Genomic DNA, 26,620 nt, shown 5'->3' with positions numbered 1-26,620 from the left:
CCCTGCTGAGCAGAGAGCCCGATGTGGGACTCGATCCCAGGACTCCGAGATCATGACCTGAGCCGAAGGCAGCGGCTTAACCCACTGAGCCACCCAGGCGCCCCGAGAAATGTTCATCTTGACCACCAACCTCATCAGTGAAGCCAATCACCAAAGCTAAAAAGACTCAATCCTGTGCTTTGGGTTGAAATGCTGGAGAAGCAAACTTGCTTTTCCACGTTGCATGTCAACAAAGATGGCCATAGCTTCAGAAGCTCTAGGAAGCCCTCTTGAAATCCCAAGGAGGTGACCATTACTAAAAATCCAGCCAACTCTGAGGCAATGGAATGGAGACTCAGAGAAAAAGAAGAGTCCCATGCCGTACGTATACACATGCTTGGACCATCTCATTTGGTGACACAGTACAGCTGAAAGCACCCTAGCTAATAGAGGGAGATATCGTACTCTGGGGTGATTATACACATGTTTCCAGCACCAGAAAAACTGGAGGGTGACTTGTCCCCCCACTACTTGCTAACTGTTTGACCTCACTCCCAAGAATCTCAGTTTCTTCAACTGCAAAAGGAGAAAGAAAGTTTGGTGGGACAGGCCCAGCAAGCTCAGATGCCAGGAAAGTCCCAGTACTTTGTGGGTTTTTCTACATCACATGAAAGGCCTGGGAGCCCTAACAGCTCAGTGGACCTGTTGGAAGTGTCAGCTCAGCCATTAGTGGATGCTGGGCCTGTGAAAGCTCTCAGGTCTGGCCCTTGGATCACTGTGGCTAGCCCCACCATCTGAGTCCATGTGTTGGGTTTTTAAAGATAAATGGCTTTAAGTGGCTCGGCTGCTCTAGTGCTGAGCAGTGGAGCGTTGACTAAGCTAGAACCCCAGGCCACAGCCCAAATAGCCCATGAGGTCATTTCCCCTGGGGAGCACTGCCACCTACCCAGGTGTTGGAAGAGGTGGGATGGTGGGCCAGTGAGGGGGAGGAGGACCTCCCAGGTTCCCGCCCACCTCTGGTCCTGGAGCCTCTTGCTTCCCCTCCATCTGAGATACTTTTCTTTATCTCCTCAACCTCAGAGATGACCCAACCAATGTCGCACGGCAAATAATATTTTGGAGAACAAAGACAGAAATGGCGGTTGTTTCGAAGTTACTTCTGCTTTTTTCCATACCAGCCAAGCCCCTTCAAGTGAGAGAACACAAAGTCTGATTTTCTCCTCAGAGCAAGGGAGGGATAAATCCCCAGGAACAAACTATGAATCCATAGCTCACTAAATTACCTTGCTATAATACGAGTATGTTTATAATTTTTCGATAGTACTATTATTATTAAATTATTACTTTAAATATACAGTGGTTGGGAATACATTTGCCAATTTATCCTCAGGTAAATACAGCTTTAACTCAAACCTGAAGCCTTTAGGATTTACGATAAATAGCTCAGTGCAGTGTATGGCGCCCATTGAAACTGTGATAAATATTAGTTTCCTTCCCTGGGTCTTCATGAAGAAAAACACCTCCCGTTGAGGTGTTAGATATCTAGGATTGACCAAAACTTTTAAAAAATATATTTATTTATTTATTTATTTGAGAGAGAGAGAAATTGTGGGGGTGGGCAGGGGCAGATGGAGAGGGAGAGAGAGAATCTCAAGCAGACTCCCCACTGAGTATAGAGTTGGACAGACTCGGGCCATGACCTGAGCCAAAATCAAGAGTAAAAGGCTTAACCAAATGAGCCACCCAGGTGCCCCTAGGGTTGACTACTTTTTTTTTTTTTTAAGATTTTTATTTATTTATCTGACAGACAGAGATCACAAGTAGGCAGAGAGACAGGCAGAGAGAGAGGAGGAAGCAGGTTGCCTGCTGAGCAGAGAGGCCGATGTGGGGCTTGACCCCAGGACCCTGGGATCATGACCTGAGCCAAAGGCAGAGGCTTTAACCCACTGAGCCATCAAGGCGCCCCTAAGGTTGACTACTTCTTAAATAAAGAGTGGAAATTTTAGGATTACATGTATAGTATGACGCTATTTGTGTACTTGGGGGAAAAAAGCACATAACAACAGTATATAGATTCTATACAAAAGCATTTGTTTAGAGAAATATCTGGAAGGATACACTCCAAACACACTGAGAACAAGGGCAGGGAAAAGAAGCTCAGGGTTGGTGATGGAGACCAAAGGGGACTTTAGCCTTACCTATCACATTTTTTTTTGAAGATTTTATTTATTTATTTGACAGACAGAGATCAAAAGTAGGCAGAGAGGCAGGCAGAGAGAGAGAGGAGGAAGCAGGCTCCCCACGGAGAAGAGAGCCCAATGTGGGGCTCAATCCCAGGACCCTGGGATCATGACCTGAGCTGAAGGCAGAGGCTTTAACCCACTGAGCCACCCAGGCGCCCCACATTTTAGTTTTTTAAAAAGATTTTATTCTTGGGCGCCTGGGTGGCTCAGTGGATTAAGCCGCTGTCTTCGGCTCAGGTCATGATCTCAGTGTCTTGGGATCGAGCCCCGCATCGGGCTCTTTGCTCAGCGGGAGCCTGCTTCTCTCTCTCTCTCTCTGCCTGACTCTCCGCCGACTTGTGATCTCTCTGTCAAATAAATAAATAAAATCTTAAAAAAAAAAGATTTTATTCATTTTTGCAAGATAGAGAGAGAACACTAGTGGGTGGGGGTGGGGAGGGGCAGAAGGAGAAGCAGACTCCCGGCTGAGCTGGAGACTCCATCCCAGGACCCTGGGATCTAACCTGAGCTAAGGGCAGCTGCTAAATGGACCCTGGGTGGCTCAAGCCTGATTCTTTTTAATTCTTTATAAAATTCTTTATAAAAAGAAGAATCAATTTAAGCATTACATATACAATTAAAACAACATTCCAACAACTTAACTCACAATAAAAAAAAAAAATGTTGATGAGAGAAGAGTCAAGTGGCCCCAAGCAAGGGTATCCACAAAGCACACTTTGCTCTGCTTTTTGACCTTGAGTCTTTTGCCTTCAGGGGGTTTCCAGAACAATATTTGTTTGAGAAAGGAACAAGGGATTCTTTCTCTGAAATCTGGTTGACACAGTGCTCCAAGTTCTAAAGATCTTCACCTTCTGGGTCTGTTCCTGCCCTCCAACAAACCCCAGGTAGCCCCTGGGGGTGATGACTATAGGAGCTCAATGGGGAAATGAGGGGGCCACAGAGATAGAGATAATCAAGAATTGTGGTGAAAAGCCTAGCTGCATCTTGAGGTCAGACTTAACTGTCTTTGATGAAGGAGAGTTGAAAGAAAGGAGGGAAAGACAAGCCTCCCCCATACCACCCTAAGAGGAAACCACCCTTAAAAGAATTTACACCACCCTGGAAGGCACCCTCCACCCATTCCTTCATGATAGATGACCAAAAACCGACCAGATGATAGGCATATGGAGGGTTAATCAGATTAAAACAGCCCACCAAGCCCATAAAAGCCCCTAGACTTAAAAACTCCTGTGGCCACCTCCTTGGGTCTCCTCCCTCTTTGGTAGCTTTGTACTATTACCCAATAAACTTTACTTTGTTTCCCACCACTCTTCACCTGGTCTACCTCTTCATCCTTTGAAGTGGTGTGACCAAGAGCTGTGGGCTCTGAAGGAAAAAACATCCTATAACACCTTTACCCTTTATTTTTATTTTTTATTTATTTATTTTTTAAGTTTTTAAAAAAAATTATTTATTTCACAGACAGAGATCCCAAGTAGGCAGAGAGGCAGGCAGAGAGAGAGGAGGAAGCAGGCTCCCTGCTGAGCAGAGAGCCCGATGTGGGGCTCGATCCCAAGACCCTGTGATCACGACCTGTGCCGAAGGTAGAGGCTTTAACCTACTGAGCCAGGAGCCAGGGGCCCCTCTACTCTTTATTTAAAAAAAAAAATACTCATAGTTTATTTTGAGAGAGAGAGAAGGAGGCAAGGCAAGAGTAAATGGAGTGAGGGGCAGAGAAAGAAGGAGAGAGAGAATTTCAAGCAGACTCCATGCTCAGCGCAGAGCCCCACGATGGGCTCGATCTCACAACCCTGAGATCATGACCTCAGCTGAAATCAAGAGTCTGACACTTAACTGACTGAGCCACCCAGGTGCCCCTAGCTTCACTCTTTAAAAACCTTTATAGTTCCTCTCATGGATACTTTTGAAAGATTTCACTCATTTAATCACGTATGTGTGATTCATAACGAACTCATTTTCTCTTTCTTTGTCTTTTCTGCTGGTAGCTGCTGAGAAACGTGACTTTGGACCCTACTAAGTTAGCGTCATAAAATCAAAAAGGAAAACAGGGTGTTGTTGAATGGACCCAGGTCCAGACCTAATGCCACTATGCCATCTTGGGTGGCTTACTTTTCATCATTGGCTTTTGGTTCCTTATCTATAAAATAGAGACTAAGTAAAATAATGTTCATGAACAGACTGGAATAATGCTTTGGGTTTTCATGTAGTAGGCATCCAATAAATACTCAGGTTGTTTTATCATAATAGTAATTACTTTTGTGATCCTAGTCAGCCACAGAATATAGAAAGGTACTGTTCCTCAAAGCTTTTGGTTGATAAAAACCTCTGCTTTTGAGGGGCATGGATTGGGAACCTCTGGCTAAGTAGTTTCCCTTCCAACTCCTTATTCCTCTCTCCTTTTTAAAATTTTTCTTCGCAGGATGGATCACCCTATCACAATTTTTTTTTAAATTTTTAAAAAGATTTATTTATTGGAGAGAGAACATGCACGCATAGAGGGAGAGGGAGAAGCAGACTCCCTGCTGCACCATATAACCAATTTTATGTGTGTACTTACTCATTTTCTTTACTGTCTTTTCCTCCACTAAGATGTTGGCTCTACAAGGGCAGCGATTTGTGTCTGTCTCATTCACGGCTGTATCTCCAGCAGCTAGCACAGTGCTGGCACAGAAGAGCTCAAAAAAACGTGCTGGATGAATGAAGAAATATTCCTAAATTTTCTCCTGGCCTGTCATAATGGTCCCACAGTCTCAGAGCATTTGGAGTCTGAGGAATAATCCTTGTCAACATGTCTATTTTAACTTCAAGTCCTAGTGTCACCTTCACTGTCCTTCACTGCCTCCACCAGACACCCTATAGCATGAGCCTGCCTCTGTTCTTAAATCCCCTTCACTGTCCTCACTGCCACCAGAGGGCTCTTTTTAAAGCATTGGATCTGGTCACGTTACTCTTCTCTGGAAGATCCTATGTTGTCTCTTGATGACTAGTTTAGTCTCCAGGCTACATGTTTATACCAGTTAGGATGCTCCTGGATTTTTGGTTTTTTATTATTTATTTACTTATTTATTTTTTTAACCAGAAAATATACCTCCAACTGGTTTAAACAATAAAACTAATCAAGTCCAATAAGAAGTCCAGATATGGAATGAACTTCAAGTCCAATTTGACCCAGTGGCTCCTGCCTCACTTGCCTCGGCTCAGTCCTACCTAGATTTCATTCACGGGCTTGTAGAGAAAACAGCCTCAGTGATGGCCTTGTTCCCTCACCCAACAATGTCCAGAAGAGGGGTGACCAATGTATCTTGTGCATCGTGAGCCCTTGTCTAACTCACTGGACCTCAGTAGACTGAGTTGGCTCATTGCCTGTCCTTAAACCAATTCTTTTCTCTGAGAAAATGCCATACGTGGATTCCAGATTTCTGAATCACTGATATAATAGAAGAAATATCCAAATTGGTTTTTATCAGTCAGGATTCTCTCTTTTCCTGCTCCCTTGGAGCTGAGGGTCAATGCCCCAAGGTACTTCAGAATGTCTGAGAGAAAGTAGAGAGTGTGCTGAATGGACAGCACAACTTCCTTTAATAGTTTACTTCATAGTACCCCGTACACCATTGTTTTGATCATCACAGATGTTAGTTTGAATAAATGTGTGTAAATGAGTAAATGAATCAGTAGGGTTCCCCTTGCTAGGAAAGGAAAGAAGGATGTCCAAGAAAGTTGGGAAAGCCTATAAATCCATGGCATCTTAAGGTTTGTCACCACCAGAGCCCAGGGCGGTGGTCTAGAAAGAATTTCTAGAAATTGATTAAGTGAATGATGAATGTATTAGTCAGTGTTCTTCAGAGAAACAGAACTAATAGGATGTATAGATTAAGAGATTTATGATAAAGAATTGACTCACATGATTATGGCGAATGAGAAATCCAAACCCGGGAGAGCCGACGTTATTGTTCTAGTCCGAGTCTGAAGGCCTGAGAACCAGGAGAGCCAGTGGTATAAATCCCAGCCTGAGTCTGAGTCTGAAGGCAGAAGACTTATGTTCCAGCTTAAAGACAGTCAGGCAGAGAAAGAAAATTCTTTCTTATTCAGCCTGTTATTCTATTTAGGCCTTCAACAGATTAGATGATGCCCACCACGCCAGGTAGAGCAATCTGCTTTACTCAGTGTACCAGTTCCAATGGTAATCACATCCAAAAACACTCTCACAGACATATCCAGAACTAATGTTTAACCAAGTATCTGGACACCCTGTGGCCCAGTCAAGGTGACATGTAAAAATTAACCATCACAGTGGGTTTTAGTCAAATTGTATGCATGACAAGGAGGTCAGACTCATCCTTTGGCCATTCAATTGTTCACATTTTCACTGATCTCCTACTCCACAGACTGTGTTTGGAGGTGGGAATAAGATGGGGAAGTGATGCAGATATGCTCCCCGATCTCAGGGAAGTAGGGGATGGTGTAGATGTTAAGTAGCTAATTAGCTACCCTCCGCTGGTAGGGCCTCTCTCACTGCTCAACCTCCAACTCTCCACAGAGACTGAGCATCAACCTCCTCTGGGTCCGGGGTCCTTTGAGGTCGTGGCAATAATAAAACCGATCTAAGAGTACTGCCCTAGATGCCTGCACTCAATCATTTAAACCTCAAGCAGCTCTGTGCAGCAGGTGCTAGGACACTCCCCACTGATCAGAGAGGTTAGCTAATTTGCCTAAGGACACAGAGCTGGTAAGTGGTAGAGTGGAGACCTGAACCAGTCAATGCCATGTCAGAAGGCAGACTCCTAGCCACCCTGCTATGTCATGCCCTCAAGTGGCTATTTCTATTTTACAGATAAGAAGACTGAGGCTCAGGCTCAGGCTCAGGGTTTGCCCAAGGCCATGGAGTTTAGGAGCTGACTCTGAATGCAGGCAGGCAGCAGAAGCCGAGCTTCCCATCGCGGTTCCACACCACCCTGCAGAGCCCTCTGTCTAGGCACCAGGCATTCTGCATAGTGCGTAGCCGTCCACATGCCTGTCCCCACTCTCCAGTGGACAGGTTCCTCAAGACTAAAGATCCAACCCATTTGGCACCTTTTTTCAGTTCCAGCACAGTTTTGTCATTTAATCCAATACCCAAGTGTTTGTTGAATGAATAAAACTACTAAAAAAAAAAAAAAGAAAGAAAGAAAGGATGAATGAATGTATGACGGTTAGTGAAATTTCCAGACTTGGGGTACGACCTGTGATAAGGGGGGACTTAGAAATATTCTTTGGAAACTGGGGATGCGTGTGAGCCTCTGTGTCCTCAGCCGCAGGAAGAAACAAAACCCTGGACAAGGAAGACAGAGAGAAAATGGGGCGTAGGCAAGGATTCTGGGTTGGATTCCATGACGTCACCCTCAAGCTGGATGTCTGGGCTGGTAAACAAAGGTTCTTGTGACATGGGCCCAGGCTGCGCGGCCCACCCAGCCGGCGTGGGGGAGTGAGTTAAAGTGGCCTGCCTCAACCCTGGCCTCCACCCCAAGCTTTAGCCCAGACGCCTCTGCATTCAGCAGGTATCTCGTCCAAGGGAAAACCAGGACAGGAAATCATGTTGCCATGGAGACCAGAGAGGCCCTTCCAGACACAGGGGAAAATAAACACGTTCTGGTTGGACTTAACCCCAGCAAAGCCAGGGTAGCCTCACCTCCTAGGCTGAGAGATCTTGCTTTTCTCTACAAATGCCCAGGAGCCTCTCCTCCAAGGGCTTTCGGCACCATGGGCTCTGTGAGCCTGTGCCCCCTTAAAGTTCTCTGCGGGCAGGGTCACCCCGGGGCTGAGGGAGGAAGCCATTGCTTTTGCCCAGACCTAAGATCTCCTCAGTCTCCTTCACGGCCGAGAGCTTCATGCTGACAAGGACTAATGCGGGGCACATTTCTACACACCGCTGGTCTACAAACTCCTTCGATCCCCATGACAACCGAGTGAGAAAGACCTTGTTGTTATTATTATCATGCCTATTTTACTGACCAAGAAACTGAGACACAGAGAGACTAAGTGACCTGATCAAGATCTTCAGATAGTTGACGGCAGCACTAGAATATGAGGCACTTTGAGATTCCCCGGGTCAACAGAGAGCATTGCATGCTGAAACCTCCGAAGCTAGCTGTGTGACCCTGCACTGGTTAAGTCCCCTCTCTGAGCTGCAGTTTTCCCCTCGGTATGTGGGCATCTACCTCGAGGCATACCTCGGTATGTGGGCATCTACCTCTAGTATGGGGTTAAGTCTGAGGCACATTTATTGAGCACTCCCTGTATGCTAGGCCCTATGTTGGGCCTCGAAAGTACAGTGGGAAGGAAGACAGATGTAATCGCACAATCGCACTGGGGGCAGGTGCCTTCAGCACCGGGGGGGGGGGGGGCGCCCTTCTGGAAGCCCTGAGGCAGGAAAAGGGTTGGCCCTGAAGAACTGGGAAAAGGCCAGAGGGACTGTAGTTCCCAGCACCGTGGAGCTGAGTGCCAGAAGCTGCATCACACAGGCTCACGGCAGATTTATCTTAACCAGGGACGGTGGCGTTTGTTCCCAGGCCTGATTCTGAGGGGTGAACATAGAAGCAAGTCAGGTTTCATGTGTGCTGCTAGGGGGTCTGTTGCGCCTGAAGGGGCCACCACTAAGGGTTGGCTAATTACAGACTAAGGGCTAAACCTGGCTTGCCGCTTGTTTGTTGTTGTTGTTCATTGTTTTTTAAGGTTTTATTTGAGAGAGAGAAAGAGCACGAGAGACAGTGAGCACAAATGGAGTGGGGAGGCTCGGCTCCATCTCCAGATCCCCGGATCATGACCTGAACCGAAGGCACAGTCCTCACCCACTGAGCCACCCAGGCGCCCTGCCACTGGTCTTCGTATGGCCTGTGGACTGAGAGTTATCTTAGAAATTTTAAGTCATTGAAAAAGAACCCAAAGAAATACTATTTTCTGACATGAAATTCAGATATCAGTGTCCATACATAAAGGTTTACTGGAAACCAGCCACACCCACATTTACAGATGGTCTCTGGCTGCTTTTGCTCTGGGAAGACAGCGGTGGGTAGTGGTGACAGAGGTGAATGGCGCACAAAGCCCAAAGTATTGATGCTTGGCCCTTTATAGCCCTGGACAAGATGCCTCTGGCTTTGGGTGAGCAGAGTCTCACTAAGGAGAGATGGTACCTCAGGAGTTCTTCAGGGGAGCGAGGCCAGGAGGCAGCAGCCCTCGGTGAGTCAGAATAGACACGATAAAAAATGAGCTGGGCACTCTACGTTGTCACGCATAAAGCCCTCCCAACAGTCCTTCTGAGGTAAAAACCAGGATTACCCTAACTTTCCAGAGGGAGAAACAGGACCAGGAGGAGCTAAGGAGCCTGCCCAAGGTTACAGAGCTGGTAGGGGACAGAGCGGGGACCTGAGCGGGAGCAGCCGTGTCCAGAACTGGACTTTCAGCCTGTGTTCTGCCCTCTCCTCCAGGTGTGCCCCCGTGGTGGCATGGCTGGCGTGGAGGTGTGGCTGGCGCGGCTGGGGACTTGTCCGCCGCACCCCACCTGAGCTACCACCTCACACGTCACAGAGGCTGCGCAGAGTCTGATCCACAGCTTCGCCCTGTGTTGCGGAATTTTGACATTTGACAACAGGTTTGTGCTGACTGTTGCCTTCTTGCCATCGGATCCAAACTCTGTAGCCTTGAAGAGTACAGAGCTCAGGAGCCCTCAAGACCTACTGTGACCTTAGGCAAGGGAGTTCATCTCTCTGAGCCTCAGTTTCCCCCACTGAAATGTAAGTGCCTGCCTTGAAAAATTGCTGTGAGGTTTACATCCAATGACACGTTTATTGAGCATTTACTATATGCTCTATGCGTCATGCTCCAGAAGGCCAAGTATACAGGCGATTCAAAGGGCTCCCTTACCCTCTGGCTTCCCACTGGTTTTGACTCCAGAGGGAGTCCCAGAAGATGACTGGGGAGGAGGGAAGGAGGAGTGGGAAGTTGGGATATTAAGTTGGCAGCTTCCAGGCATTTGGGTGGCTCAGAGGGGTAAGCATCTGCCTTCAGCTCAGGTCACGATCCCAGGGTCCTGGGATTGAGCCCCACAATGGGCTCCCTATTCAGCAGGGACACTACTTCTTCCTCTCTCTCTGCCTCTCCCCCTGCTTGTTGTGCTCTCTAATAAATAAGGTTTCTAAAAATCTTTAAAAAAATTTGCCAGCTTCCTCCCTCTCTGATCTCTAGGTGGCCTAGAAGGACAGCTCCTGCGAGGCAACCTTCTCCACCTGTGCCCCTCTGTGTCCTGGTTATGGTCCTTCGCCTCTCTTCTGTTGGCCTCTGCAGGCCTAGGGTGATAACAGAGCCTGCTGTACTTAGTCCTTGAGGATGCCTGTGGCATTGCAATACCCTACTCTCCTTCAGGAAGTGTCCCTTTATTAAATGCTCCTTGAATCACCTCATTTGAGTGTGTCTTCTCTCTCCTGATGGGACCCTGACTATTGTTTTCTTCATTTATATTGATCTCTCAAGGGCACGGGTAAGCTCAGTGCACTGTGCCTGGTCTCCAGCTCCCCAATACAACATTGATAGTTAAAGAGCCAATGCCACCTAATGTCAGAGATTAATTATATCCCACACTGCTGGGGGCATGAGGGGACACAGGCACTTGTGCATACCGACGGGTAGGAATGTAATACAGTAGACTCTAAATGCAGAGGTATTTGGCAACATGTTGCAAGATTTAAAGACAGCCCTTTTGAATCTGTGACTTCATTTTTTAGGAATCCATCTCAGGGAAATAATCATATTAGTATGAAAAGATGTCCTACTGCAGAATCAAACCAACTGTCCATCAGTAGTGACAGACAAATGAATGCACTTGATGGATATTTTTTGAGTAACTACTAAGCTTCAAGCATTGTGCTAACCCCTAAAGATATACAGTAGTCAAAAAAAATTAATAGTTCTCTACATATGAGCATAGAGAGATGCGCACAATATATGGGTAGTAGAAAAAAATCAGGCTACAGAACAGTAAGTAAAATAGGATCCCATTTTTATTCATTAGGTGTAGAAAAAAGTATGGAAGAATCTAGAACAAACTGTTCATAATGGTTAACTGGGGAGAAGGAGTTACCACGACTTTGATCTTTTACAGTCTGTATTACTAGAGTAATACTTACCCTTTTCATCAAGTTAAACTTTCTTCAAGTTAAAATTTCAAAAACTAGAGAAAGACAGAGTTTAAGTCCTTCTTAACCACCCCGAGGTAATCATTACTATCTGTGGATATGTTTACCTCCAGAATTATTTTGCATTTTACATGCATTTACATAAACTTACATGTAACTATAGACCATATATTGTGTGTTCTGTTGGACTTTTTTTTCTTTTACATGAATGATACCCTACAATAAGTATTGCTCCGCACTTTGCTTTTTTAAAATCCAGTGTCTTGAAAGCCTTTCCACGATAGCATAGATGGACTTAGCTTCTCTTAACTACTCCAGAGTATTCATAGTATGAAAATACCACAGTTAACATAATCTATTAGAGGGTTTAGAGCTTGCAATTTGAAATTGAGCCTTAGGTCAAGTAATAGTTATCTATATTTACAGAACAAATTACTGTGGAATTTAGCAGCTTAAGACAATCAGTATTTATTATCTTACAGTTTCTGTGGATCAGGGTCTCCCGCAAGGTGGCAGGCAAGGTGTTGGTTGGGACTACAGTTTCATCTGATGGCTCAAGTGAGGAAGAATCCAGTTCCCAGCTCACTCACACAGTCGTTGGCAGGTCTCCTTGCTGGCTGTTGGCTGGAAGGTCTTCCTCAGTTCCTTTCCATGAGGGTCTTTCCACTGGATAGCTCACAACATAGTAGCAAGAAAAGGCAGAGAGAGCAAGAAAAGGCATGCAAAATGGAAGCTGGAGTCTCTTTGTCACCTAATCTTAGAAGTGATATTCTGTCACTTCTTTGGCAGATTCAGTTCACTAGGCCCAGCCCAAGTGGAAGGCGAGGAAATTATATAAGGGCATAAACATTAGAAGTCAAGAATCATTGGGAACCATCTTGGAAGTTATCTACCATTGGAAAGGTAATCCAGTGATCACATGAACCATGGATATAAAGAGAGAGAGAAGAGAGGAAGCGTAACCTATTCAAGGAAGGGGCTGTCCATCGATTCAACAAATACATTCTGACCACCAACTTTGTGCCTAGGCACTATCCTAGGTCCTGGGAATAAAATGGTGGACAAGACAGACCAAGCTGAAGACAGACCTCAGGGAGTTTACAGTATAGAAGAAGCAAGACAAAGCAACTAGAGAGATTATGAGCATGAGGAACAAGAAACAGTGGTCATGCAACTTGCAAGGGATTTCACAGGTAGACTCACCGCAGCTGTGACTGGTTGGATGTGGCGAGTGAACAAAGAGGAGGAGTTCAGGATGACTCCCATGTTTCAAGGTTGGGTAACTTATGGACTCTGGTGCCTCTGCTTGAGGGGAAGAAAACTGGAGGGACCATAGAGTTAGGGGAAGATAGTAAGCCCAACGTCAGACACGTTGAGTTTAAGGAATGTATGGGACGACCAGGGGATATTTGAGAGTCAATTAGACATGAACCTAGTTGCTCAGAAGTGATGCCTGAACTGGAGACGGAAGATAAGGCATCAGTGGCATGGTGGTTGTATTGAAAGCTCCATCAATGACTGTAGAGAGAATAGAAGGCTGGTGGGATTCTGACAAGAGGGAACATCTAAGGGGTTGTGGAAAGGAAAGGGAAGGGCAAGAGGAAGGAGGAAAAAGGAAAGAGAATATAAAAGAGCAGTCAGAGGGGCTAGCAGGGGATGCCAAGGATTCTGCTAGAGAGAAGAATCAGAAAATAAAGGAGTGATCAGCTATGTCAGACAGAGTCAAGAAAGCAAGATGTGTCCCCTGGTGCAAAAAGGAGGTCATCAGTGACCATGATGAGAAGAGTTTCAGGGGCAGACTGTGCAAACTGTGAGAACAGTTTCAGAAGTGGTGAGTGAGAAGAGGAGAAGGTCGAGGAGCAGAGATAGTGGGTGCAAATCACCCTGGACTGTTTTCACCCCGCTGGCACATATGTGAATTCTGAGGCATTATCTGAATTAAATGTCCATCCTTGAAGTTATTTTAGCATCTGGGAGGCAGCCAGAAATTCCTTTTTCATTCAGTCCTGTTGCTGTGGTTGGGAATCATTCCATTAAGCAAGAAGAATAGGATTGCTTTTGACAGGTGGGGAAAGAGAAGGAAGAAAAGCCAGGGTGGCACATCCTTCTTGGGCTGTCATTGTGAGCTTGTGTGACCTCCAGTAAACAGAGAAGGAAGGTGTCCAGGAGTACCATGGTGAGTGTGGTGCGAATTCCTGGATCCTATGAGGGTACTCAACATCCCGTATCTAATGTGAATCTTCTTCCAAAGCTGAAATACATTCGTATTTCTTTAGCAACCTAGAACCTTAGGAAATTCTGGCATTTGTTATTTAAGTAGGAAGAATCATAGCTTTCCTTGTGCGAAATATCCTCGCGTACGTCTCTTGCAATTTCCATTTGTTCTCTCTGTCCACCAGAGGCCTTGTTTCTTTGATCTCCCCTACCCCCTTGGGATCAGAAAACTGCATGAAATTGGTGATGTTGGTTGGAGAATTGGAGTGGGTTCACCAAAATTGTAGTTGGTAGACCTTTCCATAACCTTTTGGTGATCCTTTCTAAAAAAGTTTATGAACATGATTGCTCAGATTTAGACCAACATGTACGTGTTGTGTTGGGGGAGGGATGCTTTCAGAGAACATTCGTGCTTAAAAAGGTTAGCCTTCAGGGTGTTAGCTTCTGTCAGAACACACTGACAAGTGTACCTGCTTTTGTGTGCCACTGTGTTGCAATGGAGAGGACAGGATGCTACACCTATCCCCACTATGAGGCTCTATTAATTGCAAAATCCCTTTCTAGTTAGTCTCAGATTATTAATTCCACCCAGGAAAAATGGTACCTCCCTGTTTGTGGGCCCACCAAGTTATTTACTACCATTCTACTTTCAAATCACCTACCAGTTGGAAATAAAAAATAAACCATTGGTAAACCTTAGCATTCTACCTGAATGGCTTTCTGCTGGGAAGTAGCATTTAGAAAGAGGTACCTAGGACTGGAAAATCTCAAAACTCACTTGCCAGGGGCATTTTCATTTTTACCTGTCTTCCAAATAATCATACCCCCATAGCTGTTTTGTTTTTATTTTCAACCATCCTTCCCAACCTCCATCTCGTTTTATTAATCCATGTTCAGATGCTGACCTGCATTTAGGACCCGAAAAGAGTTAGATTTTGTGTAATGTTATTGTCAATAAAAATGATTTGCAATATGTCGATTTTGCTCCTGGGGAGAGACTCATGATGCTTCAAAGTCTGTTGTGATATCCCCTCAACCAGGCTTTGATCATCTCCAGGAGAGTTTGTGTAGCTCCTCCCTTCCATCAGTTCTGGAAAGTGAACCTTTGTTGTGTTCTATCATTAATTTTAGCCTTGAGACTCATTGCCAGTTCTTTCCCACCATAGGGAAGTCAGAAGCTCCATGATCTGGTTCTTTTACTTTTTTCCCTCTCTTGATTAATTTCCTCTGCATTTCCTAAGTTCTTCTTTTGTTGTATTGATACAACTTTCTCCTGTGCATTTCTGCTTTTCCTGCCTTCAGCTGCAATTTTGACGAAGTCGATACTTTTTTGTATCCGTTTCTTCTTTTCACCCTTGGTTTAATATCCGCCCTTTTACCTCCTTGAGTATAGACCGTTTTTCAAACATGCTATCTGCTTGGCAGTAAATCTTTGTTATCTCGAGAAACATTTTCCTCTGAGCTCTTTGGTCTTTGTAATTCGTCTCAGCCTGCTAAATATTTTCACAAATCCCAAGGTTTTATTTTTTATTCATTGATAATCTATTAGTTTACTTTTTTTTGATCCACATATGCATTGCTGGAATGTCTTCAAGATTGAGTAGACACTTCAACCAATACAGATGGCCCCTGATTTTTACGATGGTTCGACTTGGATTTTTTGACTTTACGCTGGTGTGAAAGCCATATGCATTCAGTAGAAACCGTACTTCAGATTTTGAATTTGGATCTTTTCCCGGGCTAGGGAGATGCAGTATGAGCCTCCGTTATGACTCTCGGCGGCGGCAAGCCACAGTTCCTGCTTGGCCACAGGATTACTTTAATACTGTCAGACTTGTTAAGTCTAGTGTTGAAAGTAAATTTTGGACTTGTGCTTTTAAGAAATACTCTCAATAATTTTGCTAATGTTGATGTTGTTATTGATACTGCAGACATTTTGATGCTACAAAAATTACAGACGATAGCTCTCAACTCCCCTTCCTAGGCTACACCCAGAAACATGTTTCAAGGGGTATCAGATGCCAGACCCTGCTGCTAAGAATGTAGTCTAAAGTGGTTGCAATGTAAGCTGCACAGAGGCGGGAACTTTCATCTGTTTTCATTCATAACGGCATTTCTTTAGCCACTGACAGTCCCATAGCTACCTCAGAAAAATAGCTCTTGAATAGGTGAAGGGCTGTTTCACAGCTTGGATGGTGGGATTCTCCCATCACACCAATACCTGCTTCTTTACCATCGCCAAGTACATGGCCCTCTGCAAAGGGAACCCGCGGGTAACTCTAAGGTGAGCAACAGAACAGTGTTCTGGAACACAGGCTTTGAAGCCAGGTGGCTCAGATCAGAGTTCACTTCTGATGCCTAATAGCTATGTGACCTTGGGCCTTGGACAAGTTACTCAACCTTTCTTTACTTTTATTCACACCTACAATGAAAAAATTTCACGCACAGAGAAAAGTTGAAAGAACAGTACTATGATGACTCATGTGATATACTACTGATAACCTAATGATGAACCACCAGGGTTCAACAGTTGTTGACATTTTGCTATATTTGCTATATATGTGTGTGTGTGCGTGTGATACTATAACAAAAATCAATATTTGGTCTTTGTCCCAGGTTCCTGGCACATGGCTCCTAAAACATGTGGATCCCTGGGCAACATAAGTGTGCCTTTTGTATGCGAATGAATTACTGGTGGCTGGGGGGGGGGGTCCCTAGATAGCTCCAGGACTGGGGATTGGTCACCAGAAAGACCCAGGTATAATGAGATGGTTGGAACTTTCAGCCCCATCCCCAGAGGGGCTGGAGATTTTCGCTCACTGCCAGTGATTTCAGCAATCCTGCCTACGTGATGAAACCTCCATAAGGACCTCCAAATGACAGGGTTCAGAGAGTTTTGGAGTTGGCAAACAACCTGAGAGGCAGGGAGGGTGGTGTGCCCCGAGAGGACACGGAAGCTCCGTGCCCTTCTCCCCTACCCTACCCTGTGTGTGTCTTCCATTTAGCTGTTCCTGAGTTGCACCCTTTGTCATACACTAGTACATATAAGTCCAATGCTTTCCTGACTTCTATGAGTCATTCTAGCAAACAATCAAAACTGAGGAGGGGACTATGGGGACAACCTTGAATTTATAGCCTGGCAGTCAGAAGTAGAGGTGACAACCTTGGACTTGTGATTGGTATCTTAAGTGGGGCAGTCTTGTGCGACAAACCCCTTAACCTGTGGGGTCTGTGCTGACTCTGGGTAGTTAATGTCACAACTGAATTGAATTGTAGGATCCCCCCCCCACCGTTAGAGTCCAGAGAAATCAGAGAATAGGCTATTAGGAAATGTCACGGAGTAAGTATATGCACGAGTAAATTATAAGCATCACGACACTTTTTCCGTAAATATTACAGCCCGTGTCACCCAAAAATAAGTACATTGTCCTACATAAGCACAATATTAGTATCAACTTAGTAAAAATTAACAATGATTCCTAATGTCATCTAATATGCAATCCGTATTTAAACTTCACCATGTGTGCCTCAAACATGTTTTATCCTGTTTTTATTCTCCATATCAGGGGGGAAGGTAAGGATCACAAATTGCATTTGGTTACTAATCTCTTTACTCCTCTTTTTTTTTCTAGGAAAGATCCTTACCCTTTTGTAAATGACATCAGTATTTTTGAGGAGTCCAGGCCAACTGTCTTGCAGAATGGCCCATGTTCTGGATTTGTTCTAGGTTGTTCTTCCCTAGGGTGAGACACTTAACCTGTCTATGTCTTAGAATCCCACCTATGAACTGGATATAGGAACAGAGGTTGCCACCTGGCTAGTACAGGCGACCGTATTGCTGATACGAGGTTCATGTGCGATAACACTTGCAAAGGGCTGCGCGTGGTGTCTAGCACATAGTAAGTACTCAATAAATGGTCAGTTGTCATCATCGGGATCAGCACCTTTATTCTCATCTGCATCATCTCCACTATCATCCTTGGTGCCTAGGCTCCAAGCTGCTTTGACACGGAAACTGTTTTGATTCTTTCCTCACTTTTCTGGGGTATTTTGTACTCATCTTAACCCCTCCAAGGATTGGTGTTTCCCCTTACTTGTTCTCCTAGGGACAGCATCTTTTTTTTTTAAAAAAAAGATTTATTTTTATTTTTGGGATGGGGGAGGGCAGAGGGAGAGAGAAAAGTCCCAAGCAGACTCAGTGCTGAGCACAGAGCCCAACGTGGGGCTCCATCTCACGGCCCTGAGACCATGACCTGAGCTGAAACCAAGAGTTGGACACTTAACTGACTGAGCGACCCCATCGTCCCAAGGGACACCATCTTTCTGCAGAACCACAATCTTATTACCCCCAATGGCTCAGACAATAGGGAGGTGCCAGCCAGTGCAATGCCCACCCAAAAAGGAAGGGGGTGCTTTGTCACTGTTGGCCCCTGTGGTGACCTTGATGTTGAGGTGGCTGGTGCAGCTGCTGCAGTGCTGATGGAGGCAGGCTGGGGAAAGGAGATTGGCTGGCAAGGAAGGTGAGGAATGTGCTGCCAGAACGCTGGGCTCAGAGCCAAATGCTAATGATGGTGGGGGGTTGCTGGTACCCGCTGTCAGGTCATCTAAGGAAGTGCGGGGGCTGGTGGGAGTGGGGGAGGTGAGAGAAACAGGAAAGGTGAGAGGGACTGACAGGTTGGAGAAACCCACTTGTTCCCCTAGGGTCCACCCTCCCTTCAGACCCAAGCTGTCTGGGAGAAATTGTGGCTGTCACCATGGCAACAGCCAGCAGCTGATGCGTGATGCACAGTGTCTTTATTACAGAACCTTGGTCAAGCTTGTGCCAGTATTTTTCCACCTGAATCTCATTTCTTCAGAGGAACGAGAGACCAGAAGCTGGAGATGGCATGGGTGGGGCCGGGGGTATTTGGAGATGGAGTAGAGATGGGGGAGTTCTCAGATATTCTCCTGAAATTCTGGGAATTGTAGTAGATTGAAGAGAAGCAGCTTTTTTTTTTTTTTAACGTTTTTTTTTTTTGCCTTGATAAGACATAATTTAAATATTCAAATTGCTTCAGAATTCCCTTAAATTATACATGAATTGCTGAAGCAGAGTTCTCGTTGCCTTTGGAAAGGTACAAGTCACTGCACTCTGGAAACCCTTGTGGGAGGAGCTGTCTCTGGTCGTGAAGAGCACAAACCTGGGAGTCAGACTGGCCTCAGACTCACAGTTCTGCTACTTCCCAGCCAATTATCTGAGCTCATTAAGCTTCAACATCTCATCTGTAAAGTGAAGGTAGTAAGAGTAGCTTGTAGGGTTGCGATGAGAAAAATGAGCAGATGCATAGGGAATTAAGTCCAATACTTAACCCACATCAGGTGTACAGTAAATGGTTGCGACCATTACTACCACCTCTACTGCTCCTACGACAACCACGCGTCACATTACCATGACCGCTCCTGGTACCATTACTGTTTCTGCTCTTACTATTACTACAGTTGCTACTGTTAGTACTCTGTCTTCCCTCCTTCTCCTACTATCATTGGGAGGATAATGCAATCTGGCTGAGTAAAGGATTATGAATCACTGACAACTCCCTCGTCTCCCACGAATGGTACTGGAATGCTGAATTTGCCAGCCCCTTTGTGAGGAGCTGGTGTCAAAGACTGGGAAGACCTGGTCGCTGCCCTCACAGACTGTGGGATCCAGTGCCAGACAAAAGCTTGACTCCACCACCACCAAGGGAACCCTATAAGCATAGGAGGATTTTTATTAGAAGAGCTTGTACAGATGATCCGAGTCAGGATTTTCCCAAACTTGTCACTCTACTACCCCTTCTCTATTTTTGTCCTCTCTGAGAACCACCCACATGGATATTTATTTAAGGTTTTCTCCTTCAAACTGGTTCCTTTTTTTATTTGCCAAATAAAGGCGGGTTTGAAGGCAACTTTATAGCGCCATGAAAAATGTAGAACTCGTATCTCTTGCCACGAAAGAAAGTGACTGTAAAAATAAAAATGATGGAAACAATTCAGGGCTAATACTTTTTTTCCTCCTGTAAGGTTCAAGATCTAGGTTCACTTTGTGTCATACAAAAAGGAGGCTGGCAAAGATTCCAGGGGTGTTAAAGACACACCAACATCAAAAGGAAATTTCCCTGTGTGATCAGAAGTATTGAAAAACTGAAGGGAGGTTGATGATTTGATGATACCCAGTATTCCCTGCGTGTCGCACCTGAAGTCACTGCTGACCTTGGTGAAGAGCAAATAATGAGCTCTTTTCAGAAGGGGAGGACTGAGGCAAGAAGCAGGCCCGAGAGCAGACCGCGTCTCAGCGGCATCTAAGTGTTCAGGGGCCAAGAAGACAGGTGGGTGCTCCAGGAGGAAGGCAGAGCATCCCGCAACTTGAATAGCTCAGACGCTGACATGTCTGTCAGGGAGGCAGAGAGGGAGTAGACAGACAAGGTCCAAATCATGCAGGCTTTCCCAGTGGCACTAAGGGATTCAGATTCCATTCCCCAAGGGAACTATATTAAAGAGCAGAATGACAAGACAGTCACCTGGGCACTAGGCACGGAATCTTCGCGACTCGGAGGTAGACAATACGCCCCGCCCCGTTGTGCAGCTGAGAAAATGGAGGCTGGCCCAGGTTAAGCAGCTTGCCCAAGTGTGGTAGATTGCAGAAATGACCACAGTGCTCCCTCCCTCCCTGTGGCTGTCACCTTGCAAATGACTTTGCAGCCCTTGCCATCAAGAGAGGAATCTGTTTTCCTGCCCGCTGGCCTTATGATATTCTGGGCTCAAAGGAATGCAGGGAAAGGGATAAGGGGCCGAGGCCATGCAGGGTTCCAGCTGTGCTCCTGGAACCCTGACGTCACCTTGTGGGCAAGGCCTCGCTGGCCTTTTGCGGAGTGAGAGGGACCAGGTGGGGTGGAGCCCAGTTTTTCTGGCTAAGACCCAGGCATGTGACGGAGCCCAGCGAATATCAACAAAGCCACTTCTCCAACGTCCAGCTGACCACAGGCACGTGAGTGAGCCCAGACAAGCCCAGCACAGCCACCCAGCTGACCATAGACCCATGAACAATAGTGTGGTGTTATTTTCAGCCATTTTTTTTTTTTCTTTTAGACTGGCTTTGGTTAGTAAAAACTACCAAAAATCCCCCAAGATATCTTGATGAATAAATGTTGCAGTTAGGATGTGTTCCTGGGCTGGGCTCTTTTTCCTTTTTCTCAGCCTGTGCTTTAAACACCATTTCTCAGAAACACTCAGAAAGTTTCCAATTTACATGGGTGTGTGTCATTTCTGCAGGACGACTGCTCGCAACTTTCCACTGATTGGGGACCACACATCAGCTGCCTTGTACAGAGGCACTTCACACGGATTTGACTGATACACCAGCAGAGTGTTGGCGGAGGAGGGGCAAAGAAATATCTGTACCCCCTAGAAAATTTCCTGCAAGTCGCACCGCCAGTAGTTCTTTTAAGGCTGCAGTTCTCAGCTAGAAGTGATTTTTGACCCACTAGGGGACATTGGCAGTGTCGGAGACATTTTTTATTGTTACAACTGGGGAATAGGGTGCTACTGGCATTTAGGGGGTAGAGGCCAAAGGGTGCCGCTAAACACATCCTACAATGCACAAGACAACCCCCCAAAACAGAATGACTGGGCCAAAATATCAGCAGTGGTGAGGTTGAGAAACCCTGTCTGAAGGTAACCTGGAAAAAAAGACCATCATGAGGGCTGTGACAGACGCTTCCGAGAACTGGCTCTCCACCCTGTCTATGCATTAGATTCATCCACGGAATTTAAAACAAACAAACAACAACAGCAACAAAAAAAAACCCAAACCAAAAACGATGCCCAGCCCCGATTTCCAGAGACTCTGATTCATTTGGGGTTAGGTCATTTAAAAAATTCTTTCCAGGTGATTGGAATGTATGGCTAGGGCGGAAAGCCACTACTTGAGAAAATGTACTATGATAATGCGTCATACAAAGAAGACAGAAAAATGATGCTTAGAAAACGCATTTGCCCCTTCCCCTCGTCAAAATAGCTTGTTCACCCTCGTCAGGGCTCCCCTGGCCATGGATGCTGCTGGCAACCCACCTGTAGGATTCCCTCTGGTCCTGTGGCTTACCCCCCCCCCCCCCCAATCCCTGTTTCTGTCTTCATGTTTGTTCCCTGCCACCCTTGCCCCAAACGAATACTTTTTCTCTGATGCAAATCTATGTGCTCACAGCAAGCGCTTACAGAAAGTATTTCAGGACTTCTCCTAGGCTTTTCTTGGAGATTTGGGGATTACAGGGAGGACACTCTGTCCACAAGACTTTTCTGACATCTCTGTGTTTTCATTCGTCCCTCCCTTCTGTGCCCTGTTCACTCTGCAGGCTGGGGATGGTCAAATGCTGCACATTTCACAAAGAAGACTGGCTTTGGAGCTGCCCCTGGAAGATGACCTGTAAGCCCTTGGAACCACCTGCGTGAGAAGAGTGTCTTTGGATACTTGAAGCCTTGGGCCCTGTTGGACAGTTTATGCAAACTGTGATTTGTGGTGGGGATTCTGGGCCCTCCTCAGTCCGTGGGACTTCTGGACAGGCTGGAGACGGGGTTATGAGGGGCAGTCACAAAGTCCTGACGTGACTGACCCCCAGTAAAAGCTACAGACACCAAGGCTTCGTGGAGCCTCTCTGGCTGAGAGTAGTCTGTGTGAGTTGTCACACGTCACTGCCAGGAGAATTAAGTGTCGTCTCCATGATCCCACTGGGAGGTATGACTGAAAGCCAGTGCCTGGGCTCTGCCTGGGCAGGTTTTCCCCTTTGCTGGTTTAATCTGTATCTTTTCACATAACAAACATTAACTGTGATGATACCAGCTTTTCTGAGTTCTGGGAGCCCTTCTAGAAAATCATCAGACCTGAGAGTGGTCTTGGGAATCCCTGACACATCTTCCCAATCCTTGACTTCTGCTTCTTCCAGAATGAACCAGAAGACTCTTCTGTCTGTCTCTTGCAAATTCAGAGCATTTGTATTTCATACTCTCAGTAGTTTATCAAGAAATTTCTTTCAAGTAAATCCAGTGTTCCCTATGGAAGTGATGTTGGTAAAAACAATTTTCTCTAGCTTATCTCCTTTTGCAAACATGCCTAAGAAGTATGTGTGTGTGTGTGTGTGTGTGTGTGTGCATGTATGTGTGTCTGCATACACAGACACATACACACATACTCATACACCAGAACCAGGACTAGGAATTACTTTACTGCCAGTATCTAGGGACTATTTCCAATTACTGTAAGGCCAGTGAAAGAAAGAAAGAAAAAAAAACACACAGTGGGCAGGGCACCTCGGATTACCTCTCTGCAAACAGTGTGAGGTCTCTTTATCCCCCTCACGGTAACTAATGGCTGCATTGGTCTCATCACACACTTGTATCATAATTTTCTAACCAGTCCTCTCTTGCTGAATAATTGCATTTCCAACATTTTTCCTTTTCTATATAAAGCATCATTGAATATTCTTGTACTAGTAATCATTAGGCTCTGCTATAATTATTTCCTTAGCATCAATTTCTACACATGGGATTTCTGAATTAGAGAGCACAGACGTTTTTTAAGATCTCTGATAGAGTACACCTTTTGGGGATTTGTATCAGTTAAAAATTCCACCAGTTTTATGTAAACATGATCATTTCCCTGGGCATAAATTGCTTGTTCCATTAATTAATTAACCACTCTATCAGTAAAAGGATGGTTAATTAAATTACGGTAATTTTATATTTCAGAATATTATGCTGTAAAGAGCAAGGGGAGTTTCTGGAATATAAAGGTGGAGAGAAACAAAAAGACAGACTTTTCCTATCCCAATATGACAAAATGAACAAAAAATTGACAAAATCTAGAATTTAAAAAAACCCCACCAGGAATATTTAGAAGACTACAGGGAGGTTTATGACCCCATCTTCAGGCTTTAAAGTGCCAATGGCGGAAATAGAGAAGTTTCGGGGTATCTACAAGCAGCTTTTCCCCCTGTATTCCAAGAAGAAGGGTTGAAGAGTGGGTAGAAGGTACAGGTGAAAATACTGAGTAATAGCCCCAGTTTGGAGAGAAGCCAACGGAGGGGATGAGCCCCAGCCCAGAGAGCAAGTTCCCCCATCCCCTAGAGGGGAAGCTGCTTGCCTTCATCTTGCTGTTCTAACAGAGTGAGGGATAAACCAGGAGGGGCTGGCGGTGTTTTTCCCAGATGGCAGGAAAGCAGGAAAGGAGGTGTAGACTGGTTTCAACCACCTCACTCGACCCATCCCCGGTCATCAGCGGAATTGGGCAGAAGAGGAGACAGCAAAGGAAATAAATCAGGTAAGTCTCCCGAGGGCAGTTATGACAGGTGGGAGGTGCAGGGTGGCTGTCCCCCGGCCCCACTTTTTGGCAAGGAGGGAAGAGGGGAGGATCTCTGGAAAAGCCGGGTGAGACGTTCTCTAACATTGACAAATGAGGAAGTGGAGGCTTAAAATATTATCTAAAAGTATAAAGGCGGGGCGCCTGGGTGGCTCAGGGGGTTGGAGCCTCTGCCTGCGGCTCAGGTCATGATCCCAGGGTCCTGGGGTCAAGCCCTGAATCGGGCTCTCGGCTCGGCGGGGAGCCTGCTTCCTCCTCTCTCTCTGCCTGCCTCTCTGCCTACTTGTGATCTCTGTTTGTCAAATAAATAAACAAAGTATTTTAAAATAAAATAAAATTATAAAGAGGAGCTAAAATTATAAAGCTAAAAATGACCAGAAACACATAGATACAAAGTAATGTGAAGCAACGCAAACATAATGCTTGTATCAAATTGGAACAAACAGAGGAAAGGTTAAAAACAGAAAATAGAACATGTGAGAATTACAACAAAGGGTCTCTTATTGCAGTACCTGTATGCCTTCAGCTCAGGTCATGATCTCTGGGTCCTGGGACGGAGCCCTGCGTCAGGCTCCCAGCTGAGTAGGGAGTCTGCTTCGCGCTCTCTCTCCTTCTGCCCCTCCCCACTGTTCGTTCTCTTTCTCTCTCAAATAAATAAATTTAAAAAATGATGCACAGACCTGTACCCCTGAAGCAAATAATACATTCTATGTTAATAAAAAAAGAAATAAACAAGCAATTTAAAGAGAAATCCTTTCAGACTGGGTCAGAAAAACAAAACCCAACTTTGGGTTCGAAACAAATATGACCAAGTTTCTCAGGAAGTTTGAAAGGCGGGAACCAAAACAAACCAGGTGAAGTGAACAAAAAGAAAGCTAGGTTCATGACATTAATATCGAACAAAATCGAATCCAAGTTTCAATGTGGTGATGACGACCCATGGAGGGATTTTATAATGACAAAGGACTCATGCCCTCCACAATTAGGCTAAAACTTCCAGGATTGAGAAAATAACCAAAAACAACATCAAAATAATCGGAGCATCAACTTCCAGCATACACCAAAGACCAGCAGACTTCATTGCAGCTCCTCTCCCATGATAGATAAGGAAACTGAAAATAAAGACTTTGAGGACCTGAATGTATATTTAATAAAGCTAATTTTGTCATTTGGTATCAAATGCTATACACTGATAATACAGAATAAACCTTTTCCTGAGCCTGTGGAATTTTTCATGAGCCTGTGGACTATGTATCAGCGACAAAGAAAATCCCGACAAAATTTTTAAAAATACAAATAGTACAGACCACTTTCAAATTACAATTCAAGAAAACTAGAAGACTCACAACAAAAGAAGAAGGATTAGAAAATAATTAGAAGGCAGGGGGGGGCGCCTGGATGGCTCAGTCCGTGTTGGCATTTGGCTCAGATCATGATCCCAGGGTCCTGGGATTGAGCCCCGCATTGGGCCCCCTGCTCAGTGGGGAGCCTGCTTCTCCCTCTCCCCCTGCTTGTGCTCTCTCTCCCTCTCAGTAAATAAATAAATAAAATCTTTAAGAAAAAAGGAAAGAACTATTAGGGTGGGGGAAGAATTTAGGGAGAGATCAAAGAATATTGTAAACCAGAATTTCCCCAGTATCTCGAATAATGAAATAGAGTTTAATAGATGTCAAAAAACTGTCCTATGGCTAAACTTGGGTTAAGAGGAAAATGCCTAGCCTTTAACACGTTAATAAAGAAGGCAGTGAAAATTAACAAATTCAGTATGCCATTAAAGAAGTTAGAAAAAGAACAACAAACTATCCTAAGAAGTCAGAAACATGGAAATAATTTTAAAAATTCGTGAATTTGAAAGCAAAACAAATTAAGAAAAAGGAATTGATTAATCCTAACAGTGAGCCTTTGAGATGGAGTCAGTTAGAGGAAAATGGATAAAATCTGAGTTGGCTAATTTAAAAAAAAAAAAAAAGGAGGAAACCACCCAAACCAAGATTAAACATGATGCACAAAGAACATCACACAAGGAAAATGAAAAGTCTTCGCACCTTGCAAGACTTTGTGCAATTAAATTGGAAAATCTGGGGGTTCCTGGGTGGCTCCGTCAGTTAAATGTGCAACTCTTGGTTTCAGCTCAGGTCATGATCTCCCCATCGTAAGATCAAGCCCCATGTCTGGCTCTGTGTTCAGTGCAGAATCAGCTTTGGATTCTTTCTCTTTTTGCCCCTCCCCACTTGTGCTCTCTCTCTCTCTCAAATAAATAAATAAATAAATAAAATCTTTAGAACAAATTGAAAATCTGAATGAAACAGATGTTTTTCTAAAAAAAAAAAAAAAAAAAGTAACTGTACCAAAATAAATACTATGTTAGAAATTTCCAGACAATAAGCAGGAACAAAACTGAGAATGTTATCAAGCTCCCTGAGGATTTCTCAGAGGAATTCTTCCAATCAGCCAATAAATAGATAATTCTACTCTGTATAAATTATATCAGAGCACAGAGAAGGAAAAGATGCTCAGATTTTCTGTGAAAACTACAGCAAAACCTGAAAATCATGTCACAAAAACTACATACTAAGCTCATTTATAAATATCATATCTTAAATAAGATATTATTTAAAGAAAACCTAACATATTTCAGGAATGTAGGACAT

At 44.8% G+C, this 26,620-nt stretch overlaps 1 long non-coding RNA gene across 2 annotated transcripts; it reads left to right on the top strand.

Annotated features, from left to right (window-relative positions):
* Positions 1 to 7,862: 7,862 nt before the first annotated feature.
* On the top strand, positions 7,863 to 23,267 carry LOC131819805 (uncharacterized). 2 transcript variants are annotated; one of them, XR_009349336.1, is made up of 3 exons: positions 7,863 to 8,400; positions 9,683 to 9,846; positions 21,970 to 23,267. It is a non-coding gene; the product is annotated as an uncharacterized LOC131819805 (long non-coding RNA). The 2 variants fall into 2 exon arrangements; XR_009349335.1 differs by lacking the exon at positions 21,970 to 23,267 and adding an exon at positions 10,440 to 10,639.
* Positions 23,268 to 26,620: the final 3,353 nt, after the last annotated feature.

The sequence above is a fragment of the Mustela lutreola genome, chromosome 17 (genome assembly GCF_030435805.1).
Source record: "Mustela lutreola isolate mMusLut2 chromosome 17, mMusLut2.pri, whole genome shotgun sequence".
Lineage (NCBI taxonomy): Eukaryota > Metazoa > Chordata > Mammalia > Carnivora > Mustelidae > Mustela > Mustela lutreola.
The sequence above is the reverse complement of the archived record's forward strand: the minus strand, read 5'-3'. Positions and strand labels throughout refer to the sequence as shown.